Raw genomic sequence first — 17,919 nt, 5'->3', positions numbered from 1 at the left:
TACATATTTCCATGTTTCTATAGTTGGCAGTGTAGATATTTCCATGTTCATACAAATGGCGGTGAAGATATTCCCATGTTTACACAGATAGCGGTGTAGATATTTCCATCTTTATACACATAACGGTGTGGATATTTCCATGATTTTAGAGATAGCGGTGTAAATATTTCCTTGTTTACCCAGAGAGCGGTGTAGATATTTCCATGTTTATGCAGATAGCGGTGTAGACATTTCCATGTTTATACAGATAGCGGTGTCGATATTTCCATGTTTATACAGATAGCGGTGTAGATATTTCCATGTTTACACAGATAGCGCTGTAGCTATTTTCATGTTTATACAGATATCGGTGTAAGTATTTCCATGTTTATACAGATAGTGGTGTAGTTATTTCCACGTTTATTGAGATAGCGCTGTAGATATCTCCATGTTTATAGAGATAGCGGTGTAGATATTTCCATGTTTACACAGATAGCGGTGTAGATATTTCCGTGTTTACACATTTAGTGGTGTAGATATTTCCATGTTTATATAGTTGGCAGTGTAGATATTTCCATGTTCATACAAATGGCGGTGAAGGTATTTCCATCTTTATACACATAACGGTGTAGATATTTCCAAGCTTTAAGAGATAGTGGTGTAGATATTTCAAGGTTTACACTGATAGCGGTGTAGATATTTCCATGTTTATCCAGATAGCGGTGTACATATTTCCGTGTTTATACAGATGGCGGTGTAGATATTTCTATGTTTACACAGATAGCGGTGTAGATATTTCCATGTTTACACAGATAGAAGTGTAGATATTTCCATGTTTACACAGATAGCGGTGTAGATATTTCCGTGTTTACACAGATAGAAGTGTAGATATTTCCATGTTTACACAGATAGCGGTGTAGATATTTCCATGTGTATAGAGATGGCAGTATAGATATTTCTGTGTTTATACAGATGGCGGTGTAGATATTTCCATGTTCATACAGATGGCGGTGTATGTATTTCCATGTTTGTAGAGATGGCGGTGGAGATATATCCATGTTTATAGAGATAGTGATGTAATTATTTCCATGTTTATACAGATAGCGGTGTAGATATTTCCATGTTCATACAGATGGTGGTGTAGATACTTCCATATTCATACAGTTGGGTTGAAGATATTTCCTTCTTCATACAGATAGCGGCGTAGATCTTTCGATGTTCATACACATGGTGGTGTAGATATTTCCATGTTCATACAGACAGTGGTGTAGTTATTTCCATGTTCAAACAGATGGCGGTGTAGATATTTCCATGTTCATTCAGATGGTGGTGTAGATATTACCATGTTTATACAGATGGCGGTGTAGATATTTCCATGTTTATTCATATGGCTGTGTAGATATTTCCATCTCTATACAGATGGCGGTGTAGATATTTCCATGTTTATTCATATGGCTGTCTAGTTATTTCCAAGTTTATTCATATGGCTGTGTAGATATTTCCATCACTATACAGATAGCGGTGTAGATATTTCCAGGTGTATGGAGATGGCGTTATAGATATTTCTGTGTTTATACAGATGGCGGTGTAGCTATTTCTATGCTCATACAGATAGCCGTGTAGATATTTCCATCTTTATACACATGGTGGTGTAGATATTTCCATGTTCGTACAGATGGCGGTGTATGTATTTCCATGTTTATAGAGATGGCGTTGTAGATATTTCCATGATTATAGAGATAGCGGTGTAGATATTTCCATGTTTATAGAGATAGCGGTGTAGTTATATCCCTGTTTCAGAGATAGCAGTGTAGATATTTCAATGTTTATACAGACAGCGGTGTAGATATATCCATGTTTATGGAGATAGCGGTGTAGTTATTTCCATGTTTACAGTAACGCTGTAGATATTTCCATGTTTATACCGATAGCAGTGTAAATATTTCCATGTATATACAGATAGCGGTGTAGATATTTCCATGTTTATTCATATGGCTGTGTAGATATTTCCATCTCTATACAGATGGCGGTGTAGAAATTTCCATATTTATACAGATTGCGGTATAGATATTTCCATGTTCATAAAGATAGCGGTGTAGATATTTCCATCTTTATAAGGTTGGCGGTGTAGATATTTCCAAGTTAATACAGTTGTCGGTGTAGATATTTCCAAATTCATACAGATGGCGGTGTAGATAATTCCATGTTTATACTGATGGCGGTGTAGATATTTCCATGTTTATACAGATGGCGGTGTAGATATTTCCATGTTTATAGAGATAGCGGTGTAGTTATTTCCATGTTCCTATGGATGGCGGCATAGATATTTTCATGTTTATAGAGTTGGCGGTGTAGATATTTCCATATTCATACAGATGGCGGTGTAGATATTCCCATGTTTATACAGATAGCAGTGTAGATATTTGCAACTTTATACACATAACGGTGTAGATATTTCCATGTTTTAAGAAATAGCGGTGAAGATATTTCCATGTTTACACAGATAGCGGTGTAGATATTTCCATGTTTACACAGATAGCGGTGTAGATATTTCCATGTTTAGACAGATGGCTGTTTAGATATTTCCATGTTTATAGAGATACCGGTGTAGATATTTCCATGTTTACACAGATAGCGGTGTAGATATTTCCATGTTTACACAGATAGCAGTGTAGATATTTCCATGTTTGTACAGATAGCAGTGTAGATATTTCCATGTTCATAGAGATATTTGTGTACATATTTCCATCTTTATAGAGATAGCGGTGTAGATAATTCCATGTTCCTACAGTTGTTGGTGTAGATATTTCCAAGTTTTTGCAGATAGCTAGGTAGATATTTCCACTTTTAGGCAGATAGCGGTGTAGATATTTCCATGTTTAAACAGATAGCGGTGTAGATAACTCCATGTTCCTACAGAGGGCGGTGCAGATATTTCCATGTTTATACAGTTGGCGGTTTAGACATTTCCATGTTCATACAGGTGGCGGTGTAGTTATTTCCATGTTTATACAGATAGCGGTTTAGATATTTCCATCTTTAACAACATAACCGTGAAGTTATTTGCATCTTTTTAGAGGTAGCGGTGTAGATATTTCGATTTTTACACAGATAGCAGTGTAGATATTTCCATGTTTACACAGATAGCAGTGTAGATATTTCCATCTTTACACGGAGAGCGGTGTAGATATTTCCATGTTTTTACAGATTGCAGTGTAGATATTTGCATGTTTATACAGATAACGGTGTCGATATTTCCATGTTTATACAGATAGCGGTGTAGATATTTCCATGTTTATACAGATAGCGGTGTAGATATTTCCATGTTTATACAGATAGCGGTGTAGCTATTTCCATGTTTATACAGATGGCTGCGAAAATATTTCCATGTTTATAGAGATAGCGGTGTAGATTTTTCCATGTTTACACTGATAGCGGTGTAGATATTTGCATGTTTATACAGATAGCGGTGTATCTATTTCCATGTTTACACAGATAGCAGTGTAGATATTTCCATGTTTACACAGATAGCAGTGTAGATATTTCCATCTTTACACGGAGAGCGGTGTAGATATTTCCATATTTTTACAGATTGCAGTGTAGATATTTGCATGTTTATACAGATAACGGTGTCGATATTTCCATGTTTATACAGATAGCGGTGTAGGTATTTCCATGTTTATACAGATAGCGGTGTAGGTATTTCCATGTTTATACAGATAGCAGTGTAGATATTTCCATGTTTATACAGATGGCTGCGAAAATATCTCCATGTTTATAGAGACAGCGGTGTAGATTTTTCCATGTTTACACAGATAGCGGTGTAGATATTTGCATGTTTATACAGATAGCGGTGTATCTATTTCCATGTTTACACAGATAGCAGTGTAGATATTTCCATGTTTACACAGATAGCGGTGTAGATATTTCCATGTTCATACAGATGGCGGTGTAGATATTTCCATGTTCATAGAGAAGGTGGTGTCGATATTTCCATGTTCATACAGAAGGTGGTGTAGATACCGGTGAAGATATTTCCATGTTACTGCAGATGGCGGTGTAGATAATTCCGTGTTCATACAGATGACGGTGTAGATATTTCCATGTTCATACAGACGGCGGTGTAGATATTTCCATGTTTATGTATATAGCGGTGTAGATATTCCCATGTTTACACAGATAGCGGTGTAGATATTCCCATGTTTACACAGATAGCGGTGTAGATATTTCCATGTTTATACAGATAGCGGTGTAGTTATTTCCATGTTTACACAGATAGCGGTGTAGATATTTCCATGTTCATTCAGATGGCGTTGTAGATATTTCCATGTTTATATAGTTGGCAGTGTAGATATTTCCATGTTCATACAGATGGCGGTGAAGTTATTTCCGTGTTTATACACATAACAGTGTATATATTTCCAAGTTTTAAGAGATAGCGGTGTAGATATTTCCGTGTTTACACAGATAGCGGAATAGATATTTAAATGCTTATACAGATAGCGGTGTTGATATTTCCATGTGTATACAGATAGCCGTGTAGATACTTACATGTTCTTACAGATGGCTTTGTAGATATTTCCATGTTTATACAGACAGTGGTGTAGATCTTTCCATGTTTATGGAGATAGCGGTGTAGATATTTCCATATTTATAGAGATAGAGGTGTAGATATTTCCATGTTTACACAGAGAGCGGTGTAGATATTTCCAAGTTTATGCAGATAGCGGTGTAGATATTTCCAATTTTATGCAGATAGCGGAGTAGATATTTTCATGTTTATACAGAAAGCGGTGTAGATATTTCCATGTTCCTACAGATGGCGGTGTAGATATTTCCATGTTTATAGAGTTGGCGGTTCAGACATTTCCATGTTCATACATATGGCGATGTAGATATCTCCATGTTTATACAGATAGCGGTGTAGCTATTTCCTTGTTTATAGATATGGCGGTGTAGATATTTCCATGTTTATCCAGATGGTGGTGCAGATATTTCCATGTTTATATAGTTGGCAGTGTTGGTATTTCCGTGTTCAAACAGATGGCGGTGAAGTTATTTCCATGTTTATTCAATTAACGGTGTAGATATTATCAAGTTTTAAGAGACAGCAGTGTAGATCTTTCCATGTTTACACAGATAGCGGTGTAGATATTTCCATGTTTGCACAGATAGCAGTGTAGATATTTCCATGTTTAAACAGATGGCGGTGTCGATATTTCCATGTTCCTAAAGAGGGCAGTGTAGATATTTATATTTTTATAGAGCTGGCGGTTTAGACATTTCCAAGTCCATACAGATGACAGTGTAGATATTTCCATCTTTATACACATAATGGTGTAGATCTTTTCATGTTTTTAGAGATAGCGGTGTAGATATATCCATGTTTACACAGATATCGGTGTAGATATTTCCATGGTTATATAGATAGCGGTGTATCTATTTCCATGTTTATACAGATAGCGATGTAGATATTTCCACGTTTAAAGAGATAGCAGTGTAGATATTTCCATGTATATACAGATAGCGGTGCAGATATTTCCATGTTTATAGAGATAGCGATGTAGATATTTCCATGTTCCTAGAGATGGCGGTGTAGAGATTTCCATGTTCATACAGAAGGTGGTGTAGATACCGGTGTAGATATTTCCATGTTCCTACAGATGGCGTTGTAGATATTTCCTATTTCATACAGATAGCGGTGTAGATATTTCCATGTTTATTGAAATAGCGGTGTAGATATTTCCATGTTTATCCAGATAGCGGTGTACATAATTCCATGTTTATACAGATGGCGGTGTAGATATTTCTATGTTTATACAGAAAGTGGTGTAGATGTTTCCATCTTTATACACATAACGGTGTAGATATTTCCTTCTTTTTAGAGATAGCGGTGTAGATATTTCCATGTTTACACAGATAGCGGTGGAGATATTCCCATGTTTACACAGACAGAAGTGTAGATATTTCCATGTTTATACAAATAGCGGTATAGATATTTCCATCTTTATATAGATAGCGGTGTAGATATTTGCATGTTTATACAGATAGCGGTGTAGATATTTCCATGTTTATACAGATTGTGGTGTAGTTATTTCCATGTTTTTACAGAGAGCGGTGTAGATATTCCCAGGTTTACACAGGTAGCGGTGCAGATATTTCCATGTTTATATAGATAGCGGTGTATGTATTTCCATGTTTATGCAGATAGCGGTGTAGATATTTCCATGTTTATACAGATAGCGGTGTAGATATTTCCATCTTTATACACTTAACGGTGTAGATATTTCCTTCTTTTTAGAGATAGCGTTGTGGATATTTCCATGTTTACACAGATAGCGCTGTAGATATTTCCATGTTTACACAGATAGATGTGTAGATATTTCCGTGTTTATACAGATAGCGGTGTAGAAATTTCCATGTCTATTCAGATAGCGGTGGAGATATTTGCATGTTTATACAGACAGCGGTGTATATATTTCCATTTTGATACAGATAGCTTTGTAGATATTTCCATGTTTATACAGATAGTGGTGTAGGTATTCCCACGTTTACACAGGTAGCGGTGTAGATTTTTCCATGTTTAAATAGATACTGGTATATGTGTTTACATGTTTATGCAGATAGCGGTGTTGATATTTCCATGTTTATACTGATAGCGATGTAGATATTTCCAAGTTCCTACAGATTGCGGTGTGGATTTTTCCATGATAATACAGAAGGTGGTGTAGATACCGGTGTAGATATTTCCATGTTCCTACAGATGGCGGTGTAGATATTTGCATGTTCATACAGATGGCGGTGTAGATATTTCCATGTTTATAGATATAGCGGTGTAGATATTTCCATGTTTATCTAGATAGCAGTGTACTTATTTCCATGTTTTTACAGATTGCGGTGTAGATATTTCCATGTTTACACAGATAGCGGTGTAGATATTTCCATATTTATACAGATAGCGGTGTAGGTATTTCCATGTTTATAGAGATATCGGTGTAGATATTTCGATGTTTATACAGAAAGCGGTGTAGATGTTTCCATGTTTATACAGATGGCTGTGTAGATATTTCCATGTTTATTCACATAACGGTGTAGATATTTCCAAGTTTTAAGAGATAGCGGTGTAGATATTTCCGTGGTAAAACAGATAGCGGAATAGATATTTCCATGTTCATACAGATAGCAGTGTAGATATTTCCAAGTTCCTACAGACTGCGGTGTAGATATTTCCATGTTCCCACGGATGGTTGTGTAGATACTTCCATGTTTATACAGATAGCGGTGTAGATATTTCCATGTTTACACAGATAGCGGTGTAGGTATTTTCATGTTTACACAGATAGCGGTGTAGATATTTCCATGTTTATACAGATAGCGGTGTAGATAATTCCATGTGTATACAGATGGCTGTGTAGGTATTTCCATGTTTATAGAGATAGCGGCATAGATATTTCCATGTTTACATAGATAGCGGTGTAGCTATTTCCATGTTTATACAGATAGCGGTGTAGATATTTCCATGTTTATAGAGATAGTGGTGTAGATGTTCCCACGTTTACACAGGTAGCGGTGTAGATATTTCCATGTTTATAAAGATAACGGTGTATGTATTTCCATGTTTATGCTGATAGCGGTGTAGATATTTCCATGTTTATACAGATAGCGTTGTTGGTACTTCCAAGTTCCTACATATTGCGGTGTAGGTATTTCCATGTTCATACAGAAGGTGGTGTAGATACCGGTGTTGATATTTCCATGTTCCTACAGACGGCGGTGTAGATATTTGCATGTTCATACAGATGTCGGTGTAGATATTTCCATGTTTATAGATATAGCGGTGTAGATATTTCCATGTTTAGCCAGATAGCGGTGTACTTATTTTCATGTTTATACAGATGGCGGTGTAGATATTTCCATGTTTATACAGATAGCGGTGTAGATATTTCCATGTTCCTACAGATGGCGGTGTAGACATTTCCATGTTTATAGAGTTGGCGGTGTAGATATTTCCATATTAATACAGATGGCGGTGTAGATATTTCCATGTTTACACAGATAGAAGTGTAGATATTTCCATGTTTATACAAATAGCGGTGTAGATATTTCCATGTCTATTCAGATAGCGGTGTAGATATTTGCATGTTTATACAGACAGCGGTGTAGATATTTCCATTTTTATACAGATAGCGGTGTAGATATTTCCATGTTTATACAGATAGTGGTGTAGATGTCCCCACGTTTACACAGGTAGCGGTGTAGATATTTCCATGTTTATAAAGATAACGGTGTATGTATTTCCATGTTTATGCAGATAGCGGTGTAGATATTTCCATGTTTATACAGATAGCGGTGTAGATACTTAAATGTTTATACAGATAGTGGTGTAGATATTTCCATCTTTTAGAGTTGGCGGTGTAGATATTTCCATGTTCATGCAGACGGCGGTGTACATATTTCCGTGTTTGTATAGTTGGCAGTGTAGATATTTCCATGTTCATACAAATGGCGGTGAAGATATTCCCTTGTTTACACAGATAGCGGTGTAGATATTTCCATCTTTATACACATAACGGTGTGGATATTTCCATGTTTTTAGAGATAGCGGTGTAAATATTTCCTTGTTTACCCAGAGAGCAGTGTAGATATTTCCATGTTTATGCAGATAGCGGTGTAGACATTTCCATGTTTATACAGATAGCGTTGTCGATATTTCCATGTTTATACAGATAGCGGTGTAGATATTTCCATGTTTACACAGATAGCGCTGTAGCTATTTTCATGTTTATGCAGATATCGGTGTAAGTATTTCCATGTTTATACAGTTAGTGGTGTAGTTATTTCCACGTTTATTGAGATAGCGCTGTAGATATTTCCATGTTTACAGAGATAGCGGTGTAGATATTTCCATGTTTACACAGATAGTGGTGTAGATATTTCCGTGTTTACACAGATAGCGGTGTAGATATTTCCATGTTTATATAGTTGGCAGTGTAGATATTTCCATGTTCATACAAATGGCGGTGAAGGTATTTCCATCTTTATACACATAACGGTGTAGATATTTCCAAGCTTTAAGGGATAGTGGTGTAGATATTTCCATGTTTACACTGATAGCGGTGCAGATATTTCCATGTTTATCCAGATAGCGGTGTACATATTTCCGTGTTTATACAGATGGCGGTGTAGATATTTCTATGTTTATACAGAAAGCGGTGTAGAAATTTCCATCTTTATACACATAACGGTGTAGATATTTCCTTCCTTTTAGAGATAGCGGTGTAGATATTTCCATGTTTACATAGATAGCGGTGGAGATATTTCCTAGTTTACACACATAGAAGTGTAGATATTTCCATGTTTATACAAATAGCGGTATAGATATTTCCATCTTTATACAGATAGCGGTGTAGTTATTTGCATGTTTATACAGATAGCGGTGTAGATATTTCCATGTCTATTCAGATAGCGGTGTAGATATTTGCATGTTTATACAGACAGCGGTGTAGATATTTCCATTTTTATACAGATACCGGTGTAGTTATTTCCATGTTTTTACAGTGAGCGGTGTAGATATTCCCACATTTACACAGGTAGCGGTGCAGATATTTCTATGTTTATATAGATAGCACTGTATGTATTTCAATGTTTATGCAGACAGCGGTGTAGATATTTCCATCTTTAAACAGATAGCGCTGTAGATATTTCCATCTTTATACACTTACCGGTGTAGATATTTCCTTCTTTTTAGAGATAGTGTTGGGGATATTTCCATGTTTACACAGATAGCGGTGCAGATATTTCCATGTTTACACAGATAGCGGTGTAGATATTTCCAAGTTTTTGCAGATAGCCGAGTAGATATTTCCACTTTTAGACAGATAGCGGTGTAGATATTTCCATGTTTAAACAGATAGCGGTGTAGATATCTCCATGTTCCTACAGAGGGCGGTGTAGATATTTCCATGTTTATACAGTTGTCGGTTTAGACATTTCCATGTTCATACAGATGGCGGTGTATATATTTCCATGTTTATAGAGATGGCGGTGTAGATATTTCCATGTTTATAAAGACCGCGGTGTAGATATTTCCATCTTTATAGAGATGGCGGTGTAGATATTACCATGTTCATACAGATGGCGGTGTAGATATTTCCATGTTTCTTCAGATAGCGATGTAGATATTTCCATTTTCGTACAGATAGCGGTGTAGATATTTCCATCTTTATACACACGGCGGTGCTGATATTTCCAGGTTCATACAGATGGCGGTGTATGTATTTTCATGTTTATAGAGATGGCGGTGTAGATATTTCCATGATTATAGAGATAGTGGTGTAGATATTTCCATGTTTGTAGAGATCGCGGTGTACATATTTCCCTATTTCACAGATAAGTGTAGATATTTCCGTGTTTATACAGATAGCGGTGTAGATATATCCATGTTTATAGAGATAGCAGTGTAATTATTTCCATGTTTACACAGATAACACTGTAGATATTTCCATGTTTATACGGATAGCGGTGTAGATATTTCCATGTTCATAGAGATTGCGGTGTAGATATTTCCATGTTCATACAGATAGCGGTGTAGATATTTCCATGTTCATACAGATGGCGGTGTAGATATTTCCATGTTCATACAGATGGCGGTGTAGATATTTCCATGTTCATACAGATGGAGGTGTAGACATTTCCAAGTTCATACACATGGTGGTGTAGATATTTCCATGTTCATAGAGATGGCGTTGTAGATATTTCCATGTTCATACAGATGGCGGTGTAGATATTTCCATGTTCATACAGATGGCGGTGTATGTATTTCCATGTTTGTAGAGATGGCGGTGGAGATATATCCATGTTTATAGAGATAGTGATGTAATTATTTCCATGTTTATACAGATAGCGGTGTAGATATTTCCATGTTCATACAGATGGTGGTGTAGATACTTCCATATTCATACAGATGGGGGTGAAGGTATTTCCTTCTTCATACAGATAGCGGCATAGATCTTTCGATGTTCATACACATGGTGGTGTAGATATTTCCATGTTCATACAGACAGTGGTGTAGTTATTTCCATGTTCAAACAGATGGCGGTGTAGATATTTCCATGTTCATTCAGATGGCGGTGTAGATATTACCATGTTTATACAGATGGCGGTGTAGATATTTCCATGTTTATTCATATGGCTGTGTAGATATTTCCATCTCTATACAGATGGCGGTGTAGATATTTCCATGTTTATTCATATGGCTGTCTAGTTATTTCCAAGTTTATTCATATGGCTGTGTAGATATTTCCATCACTATACAGATAGCGGTGTAGATATTTCCAGGTGTATGGAGATGGCGTTATAGATATTTCTGTGTTTATACAGATGGCGGTGTAGCTATTTCCATGCTCATACAGATAGCCGTGTAGATATTTCCATCTTTATACACATGGTGGTGTAGATATTTCCATGTTCGTACAGATGGCGGTGTATGTATTTCCATGTTTATAGAGATGGCGTTGTAGATATTTCCATGATTATAGAGATAGCGGTGTAGATATTTCCATGTTTATAGAGATAGCGGTGTAGTTATATCCCTGTTTCAGAGATAGCAGTGTAGATATTTCAATGTTTATACAGACAGCGGTGTAGATATATCGATGTTTATGGAGATAGCGGTGTAGTTATTTCCATGTTTATACAGTTACGCTGTAGATATTTCCATGTTTATACGGATAGCAGAATAAATATTTCCATGTATATACAGATAGCGGTGTAGATATTTCCATGTTTATTCATATGGCTGTGTAGATATTTCCATCTCTATACAGATGGCGGTGTAGAAATTTCCATATTTATACAGATTGCGGTATAGATATTTCCATGTTCATAAAGATAGCGGTGTAGATATTTCCATCTTTATAAGGTTGGCGGTGTAGATATTTCCATGTTCATACACATGACGGTGTAGATATTTCCATGCTCATACAGATAGCAGTGTAGATATTTCCATCTTTATACACATGGCGTTGTAGATATTTCCAACTTCATACTGATGGCGGTGTATGTATTTCCGTGTTTATAGAGATGGCGGTGTAGATACCTCCATGATTATAGAGATAGTGGTGTAGATATTTCCATGTTTATAGAGATAGCGATGTACATATTTCCCTGTTTCGCAGATAGCAGTGTAGATATTTCCATGTTTATACAGATAGCGGTGTAGATATATCCATGTTTATTGAGATAGCGGCGTAGTTATTTCCATGTTTATACAGATAACACTGTAGATATTTCCAAGTTAATACGGATAGCGGTGTAAATATTTCCATATATATACGGATAGTGGTGTAGATATTTCCATGTTTATACAGATGGCAGTGTAGATATTTCCATGTTTATAGAGATGGCAGTGTAGATATTTCCTTGTTTATACAGATAGCGGCGAAGTTATTTCCATGTTCATACAGATAGCGGTGTAGATATTTCCATGTTCATACAGATGGCGGTGAAGATATTTGCATGTTCATACAGATGGCGGTGTAGATATTTCCATGTTCATACAGATGGCGGTGAAGATATTTCCGTGTTCATACTGATGGCGGTGTAGATATTTCCATGTTCTTACACAAGGTGGTGTAGATATTTCCATGTTCATACAGATGGCGGTGTACATATTTCCATTTTCATACAGATGAAGGTGTAGATATTTCCATGTTTATACAGATAGCGGTGTAGATATTTCCATGTTCATAAATATAGCGGTGTAGATATTTCCATCTTTATAATGTTGGCGGTGTAGATATTTCCATGTTCATACAGATGGCGGTGTAGATATTTCCATGTTCATACAGATGGCGGTGTATGTATTTCCATGTTTGTAGAGATGGCGGTGGAGATATATCCATGTTTATAGAGATAGTGATGTAATTATTTCCATGTTTATACAGATAGCGGTGTAGATATTTCCATGTTCATACAGAAGGTGGTGTAGATACTTCCATATTCATACAGATGGGGGTGAAGGTATTTCCTTCTTCATACAGATAGCGGCGTAGATCTTTCGATGTTCATACACATGGTGGTGTAGATATTTCCATGTTCATACAGACAGTGGTGTAGTTATTTCCATGTTCAAACAGATGGCGGTGTAGATATTTCCATGTTCATTCAGATGGCGGTGTAGATATTACCATGTTTATACAGATGGCGGTGTAGATATTTCCATGTTTATACAGTTGGCGGTTTAGACATTTCCATGTTCATACAGATGGCGGTGTAGTTATTTCCATGTTTATACAGATAGCGGTTTAGATATTTCCATCTTTATACACATAACCGTGAAGTAATTTGCATCTTTTTAGAGAGAGCGGTGTAGATATTTCGATTTTTACACAGATAGCGGTGTAGATATTTCCAAGTTTACACAGATAGCAGTGTAGATATTTCCATCTTTAAACGGATAACGGTGTAGATATTTCCATGTTTTTACAGATTGCAGTGAAGATATTTGCATGTTTATACAGATAACGGTGTCAATATTTCCATGTTTATACAGATAGCGGTGTAGATATTTCCATGTTTATACAGATAGCGGTGTATCTATTTCCATGTTTACATAGATAGCGGTGTAGATATTTCCACGTTTATAGAGATAGCGGTGTAGATATTACCATGTATATACAGATAGCGGTGTGGATATTTCCATGTTTATAGAGATAGCAGTGTAGATATTTCCATGTTCCAACAGATGGCGGTGTAGATATTTCCATGTTCATACAGAAGGTGGTGTAGATACCGGTGTAGATATTTCCATGTTCCTACAGATGGCGGTGTAGATATTTCCATGTTCATACAGATGGCGTTGTAGATATTTCCATGTTTATAGATATAGCGGTGTAGATATTTCCATGTTTAGCCAGATAGCGGTGTACTTATTTTCATGTTTATACAGATGGCGGTGTAGATATTTCCATGTTTATACGGATAGCGGTGTAGATATTTCCATGTTCCTACAGATGGCGGTGTAGATATTTCCATGTTTATAGAGTTGGCGGTGTAGATATTTCCATATTAATACAGATGGCGGTGTAGATATTTCCTTGTTTACACAGATAGAAGTGTATATATTTCCATGTTTATACAAATAGCGGTGTAGATATTTCCATGTCTATTCAGATAGCGTTCTAGATATTTGCATGTTTATACAGACAGCGGTGTAGATATTTCCATTTTTATACAGATAGCGGTGTAGATATTTCCATGTTTATACAGATAGTTGTGTAGATTTTCCCACGTTTACACAGGTAGCGGTGTAGATATTTCCATGTTTATAAAGATAACGGTGTATGTATTTCCATGTTTATGCAGATAGCGGTGTAGATATTTCCATGTTTATACAGATAGCGGTGTAGATACTTCCATGTTTATACAGATAGTGGTGTAGGTATTTCCATCTTTATAGAGTTGGCGGTGTAGATATTTCCATGTTCATGCAGACGGCGGTGTACCTATTTCCATGTTTCTATAGTTGGCAGTGTAGATATTTCCATGTTCATACAAATGGCGGTGAAGATATTCCCATGTTTACACAGATAGCGGTGTAGATATTTCCATCTTTATACACATAACGGTGTGGATATTTCCATGTTTTTAGAGATAGCGGTGTAAATATTTCCTTGTTTACCCAGAGAGCGGTGTAGATATTTCCATGTTTATGCAGATAGCGGTGTAGACATTTCCATGTTTATACAGATAGCGGTGTCGATATTTCCATGTTTATACAGATAGCGGTGTAGATATTTCCATGTTTACACAGATAGCGCTGCAGCTATTTTCATGTTTATACAGATATCGCTGTAAGTATTTCCATGTTTATACAGATAGTGGTGTAGTTATTTCCACGTTTATTGAGATAGCGCTGTAGATATCTCCATGTTTATAGAGATAGCTGTGTAGATATTTCCATGTTTACACAGATAGCGGTGTAGATATTTCCGTGTTTACACAGATAGTGGTGTAGATATTTCCATGTTTATATAGTTGGTAGTGTAGATATTTCCATGTTCATACAAATGGCGGTGAAGGTATTTCCATCTTTATACACATAACGGTGTAGATATTTCCAAGCTTTAAGAGATAGTGGTGTAGATATTTCCAGGTTTACACTGATAGCGTTGTAGATATTTCCATGTTTAACCAGATAGCGGTGTACATATTTCCGTGTTTATACAGATGGCGGTGTAGATATTTCTATGTTTACACAGATAGCGGTGTAGATATTTCCATCTTTATACACTTACCGGTGTAGATATTTCCTTCTTTTTAGAGATAGTGTTGTGGATATTTCCATGTTTACACAGATAGCGGTGTAGATATTTCCATGTTTACACAGATAGAAGTGTAGATATTTCCATGTTTATACAGATAGCGGTGTAGATATTTCCAAGTCTATTCAGTTAGCGGTGGAGGTATTTGCATGTTTATACAGACAGCTTTGTAGATGTTTCCAATTTATACAGATAGCGGTGTAGATATTTCCACGTTTACACAGGTAGCGGTGTAGTTATTTCCACGTTTACACAGGTAGCGGTGTAGATATTTCCATATTTAAATAGATACTGGTGTATGTGTTTCAAAGTTTATGCAGATACCAGTGTAGATATTTCCATGTTCCTACAGATGGCGGTGTAGATATTTGCATGTTCATACAGATGGCGGTGTAGATATTTCCATGTTTATAGATATAGCGGTGTAGATATTTCCATGTTTAGCCAGATAGCGGTGTACTTATTTCCATGTTTATACAGATGGCGGTGTAGATATTTCCATGTCTACAGAGATAGCGGTGTAGATATTTCCATGTTCCTACTGATGGCGGTGTAGATATTTCCATGTTTATACACATAGCAGTGTAGATATTTCCAACTTTATACACATAACGGTGTAGATATTTCCATGTTTACAGAGATAGCGGTGTAGATATTTCCATATTAACATACATAGCGTTTTAGATATTTCCATTTTTACACAGATAGCGGTGTAGATATTTCCATGTTTATACAGATAGCGGTGTAGATATTTCCATGTATATAGAGATAGCATTGTGGATATTTAGATGCTTACACACATAGCGGTGCAGATATTTCCATGTTTACACAGATAGCGGTGTAGATATTTCCAAGTTTTTGCAGATAGCCGGGTAGATATTTCCACTTTTAGACAGATAGCGGTGTAGATATTTCCATGTTTAAACAGATAGCGGTGTAGATATCTCCATGTTCCTACAGAGGGCGGTGTAGATATTTCCATGTTTATACAGTTGGCGGTTTAGACATTTCCATGTTCATACAGATGGCGGTGTAGTTATTTCCATGTTTATACAGATAGCGGTTTAGATATTTCCATCTTTATACACATAACCGTGAAGTTATTTGCATCTTTTTAGAGATAGCGGTGTAGATATTTCGATTTTTACACAGATAGCGGTGTAGATATTTCCAAGTTTACACAGATAGCAGTGTAGATATTTCCATCTTTAAACGGATAACGGTGTAGATATTTCCATGTTTTTACAGATTGCAGTGAAGATATTTGCATGTTTATACAGATAACGGTGTCAATATTTCCATGTTTATACAGATAGCGGTGTAGATATTTCCATGTTTATACAGATAGCGGTGTATCTATTTCCATGTTTACATAGATAGCGGTGTAGATATTTCCACGTTTATAGAGATAGCGGTGTAGATATTACCATGTATATACAGATAGCGGTGTGGATATTTCCATGTTTATAGAGATAGCAGTGTAGATATTTCCATGTTCCAACAGATGGCGGTGTAGATATTTCCATGTTCATACAGAAGGTGGTGTAGATACCGGTGTAGATATTTCCATGTTCCTACAGATGGCGGTGTAGATATTTCCATGTTCATACAGAAGGTGGTGTAGATACCGGTGTAGATATTTCCATGTTCCTACAGATGGCGGTGTAGATATTTCCATGTTCATACAGATGGCGTTGTAGATATTTCCATGTTTATAGATATAGCGGTGTAGATATTTCCATGTTTAGCCAGATAGCGGTGTACTTATTTTCATGTTTATACAGATGGCGGTGTAGATATTTCCATGTTTATACGGATACCGGTGTAGATATTTCCATGTTCCTACAGATGGCGGTGTAGATATTTCCATGTTTATAGAGTTGGCGGTGTAGATATTTCCATATTAATACAGATGGCGGTGTAGATATTTCCTTGTTTACACAGATAGAAGTGTATATATTTCCATGTTTATACAAATAGCGGTGTAGATATTTCCATGTCTATTCAGATAGCGTTGTAGATATTTGCATGTTTATACAGACAGCGGTGTAGATATTTCCATTTTTATACAGATAGCGGTGTAGATATTTCCATGTTTATACAGATAGTTGTGTAGATTTTCCCACGTTTACACAGGTAGCGGTGTAGATATTTCCATGTTTATAAAGATAACGGTGTATGTATTTCCATGTTTATGCAGATAGCGGTGTAGATATTTCCATGTTTATACAGATAGCGGTGTAGATACTTCCATGTTTATACAGACAGTGGTGTAGGTATTTCCATCTTTATAGATTTGGCGGTGTAGATATTTCCATGTTCATGCAGACGGCGGTGTACCTATTTCCATGTTTCTATAGTTGGCAGTGTAGATATTTCCATGTTCATACAAATGGCGGTGAAGATATTCCCATGTTTACACAGATAGCGGTGTAGATATTTCCATCTTTATACACATAACGGTGTGGATATTTCCATGTTTTTAGAGATAGCGGTGTAAATATTTCCTTGTTTACCCAGAGAGCGGTGTAGATATTTCCATGTTTATGCAGATAGCGGTGTAGACATTTCCATGTTTATACAGATAGCGGTGTCGATATTTCCATGTTTATACAGA

Source organism: Gorilla gorilla, chromosome 5 (genome assembly GCF_029281585.2).
Source record: "Gorilla gorilla gorilla isolate KB3781 chromosome 5, NHGRI_mGorGor1-v2.1_pri, whole genome shotgun sequence".
Taxonomy (NCBI): Eukaryota; Metazoa; Chordata; class Mammalia; order Primates; family Hominidae; genus Gorilla; species Gorilla gorilla.
The sequence above is the reverse complement of the archived record's forward strand: the minus strand, read 5'-3'. Positions refer to the sequence as shown.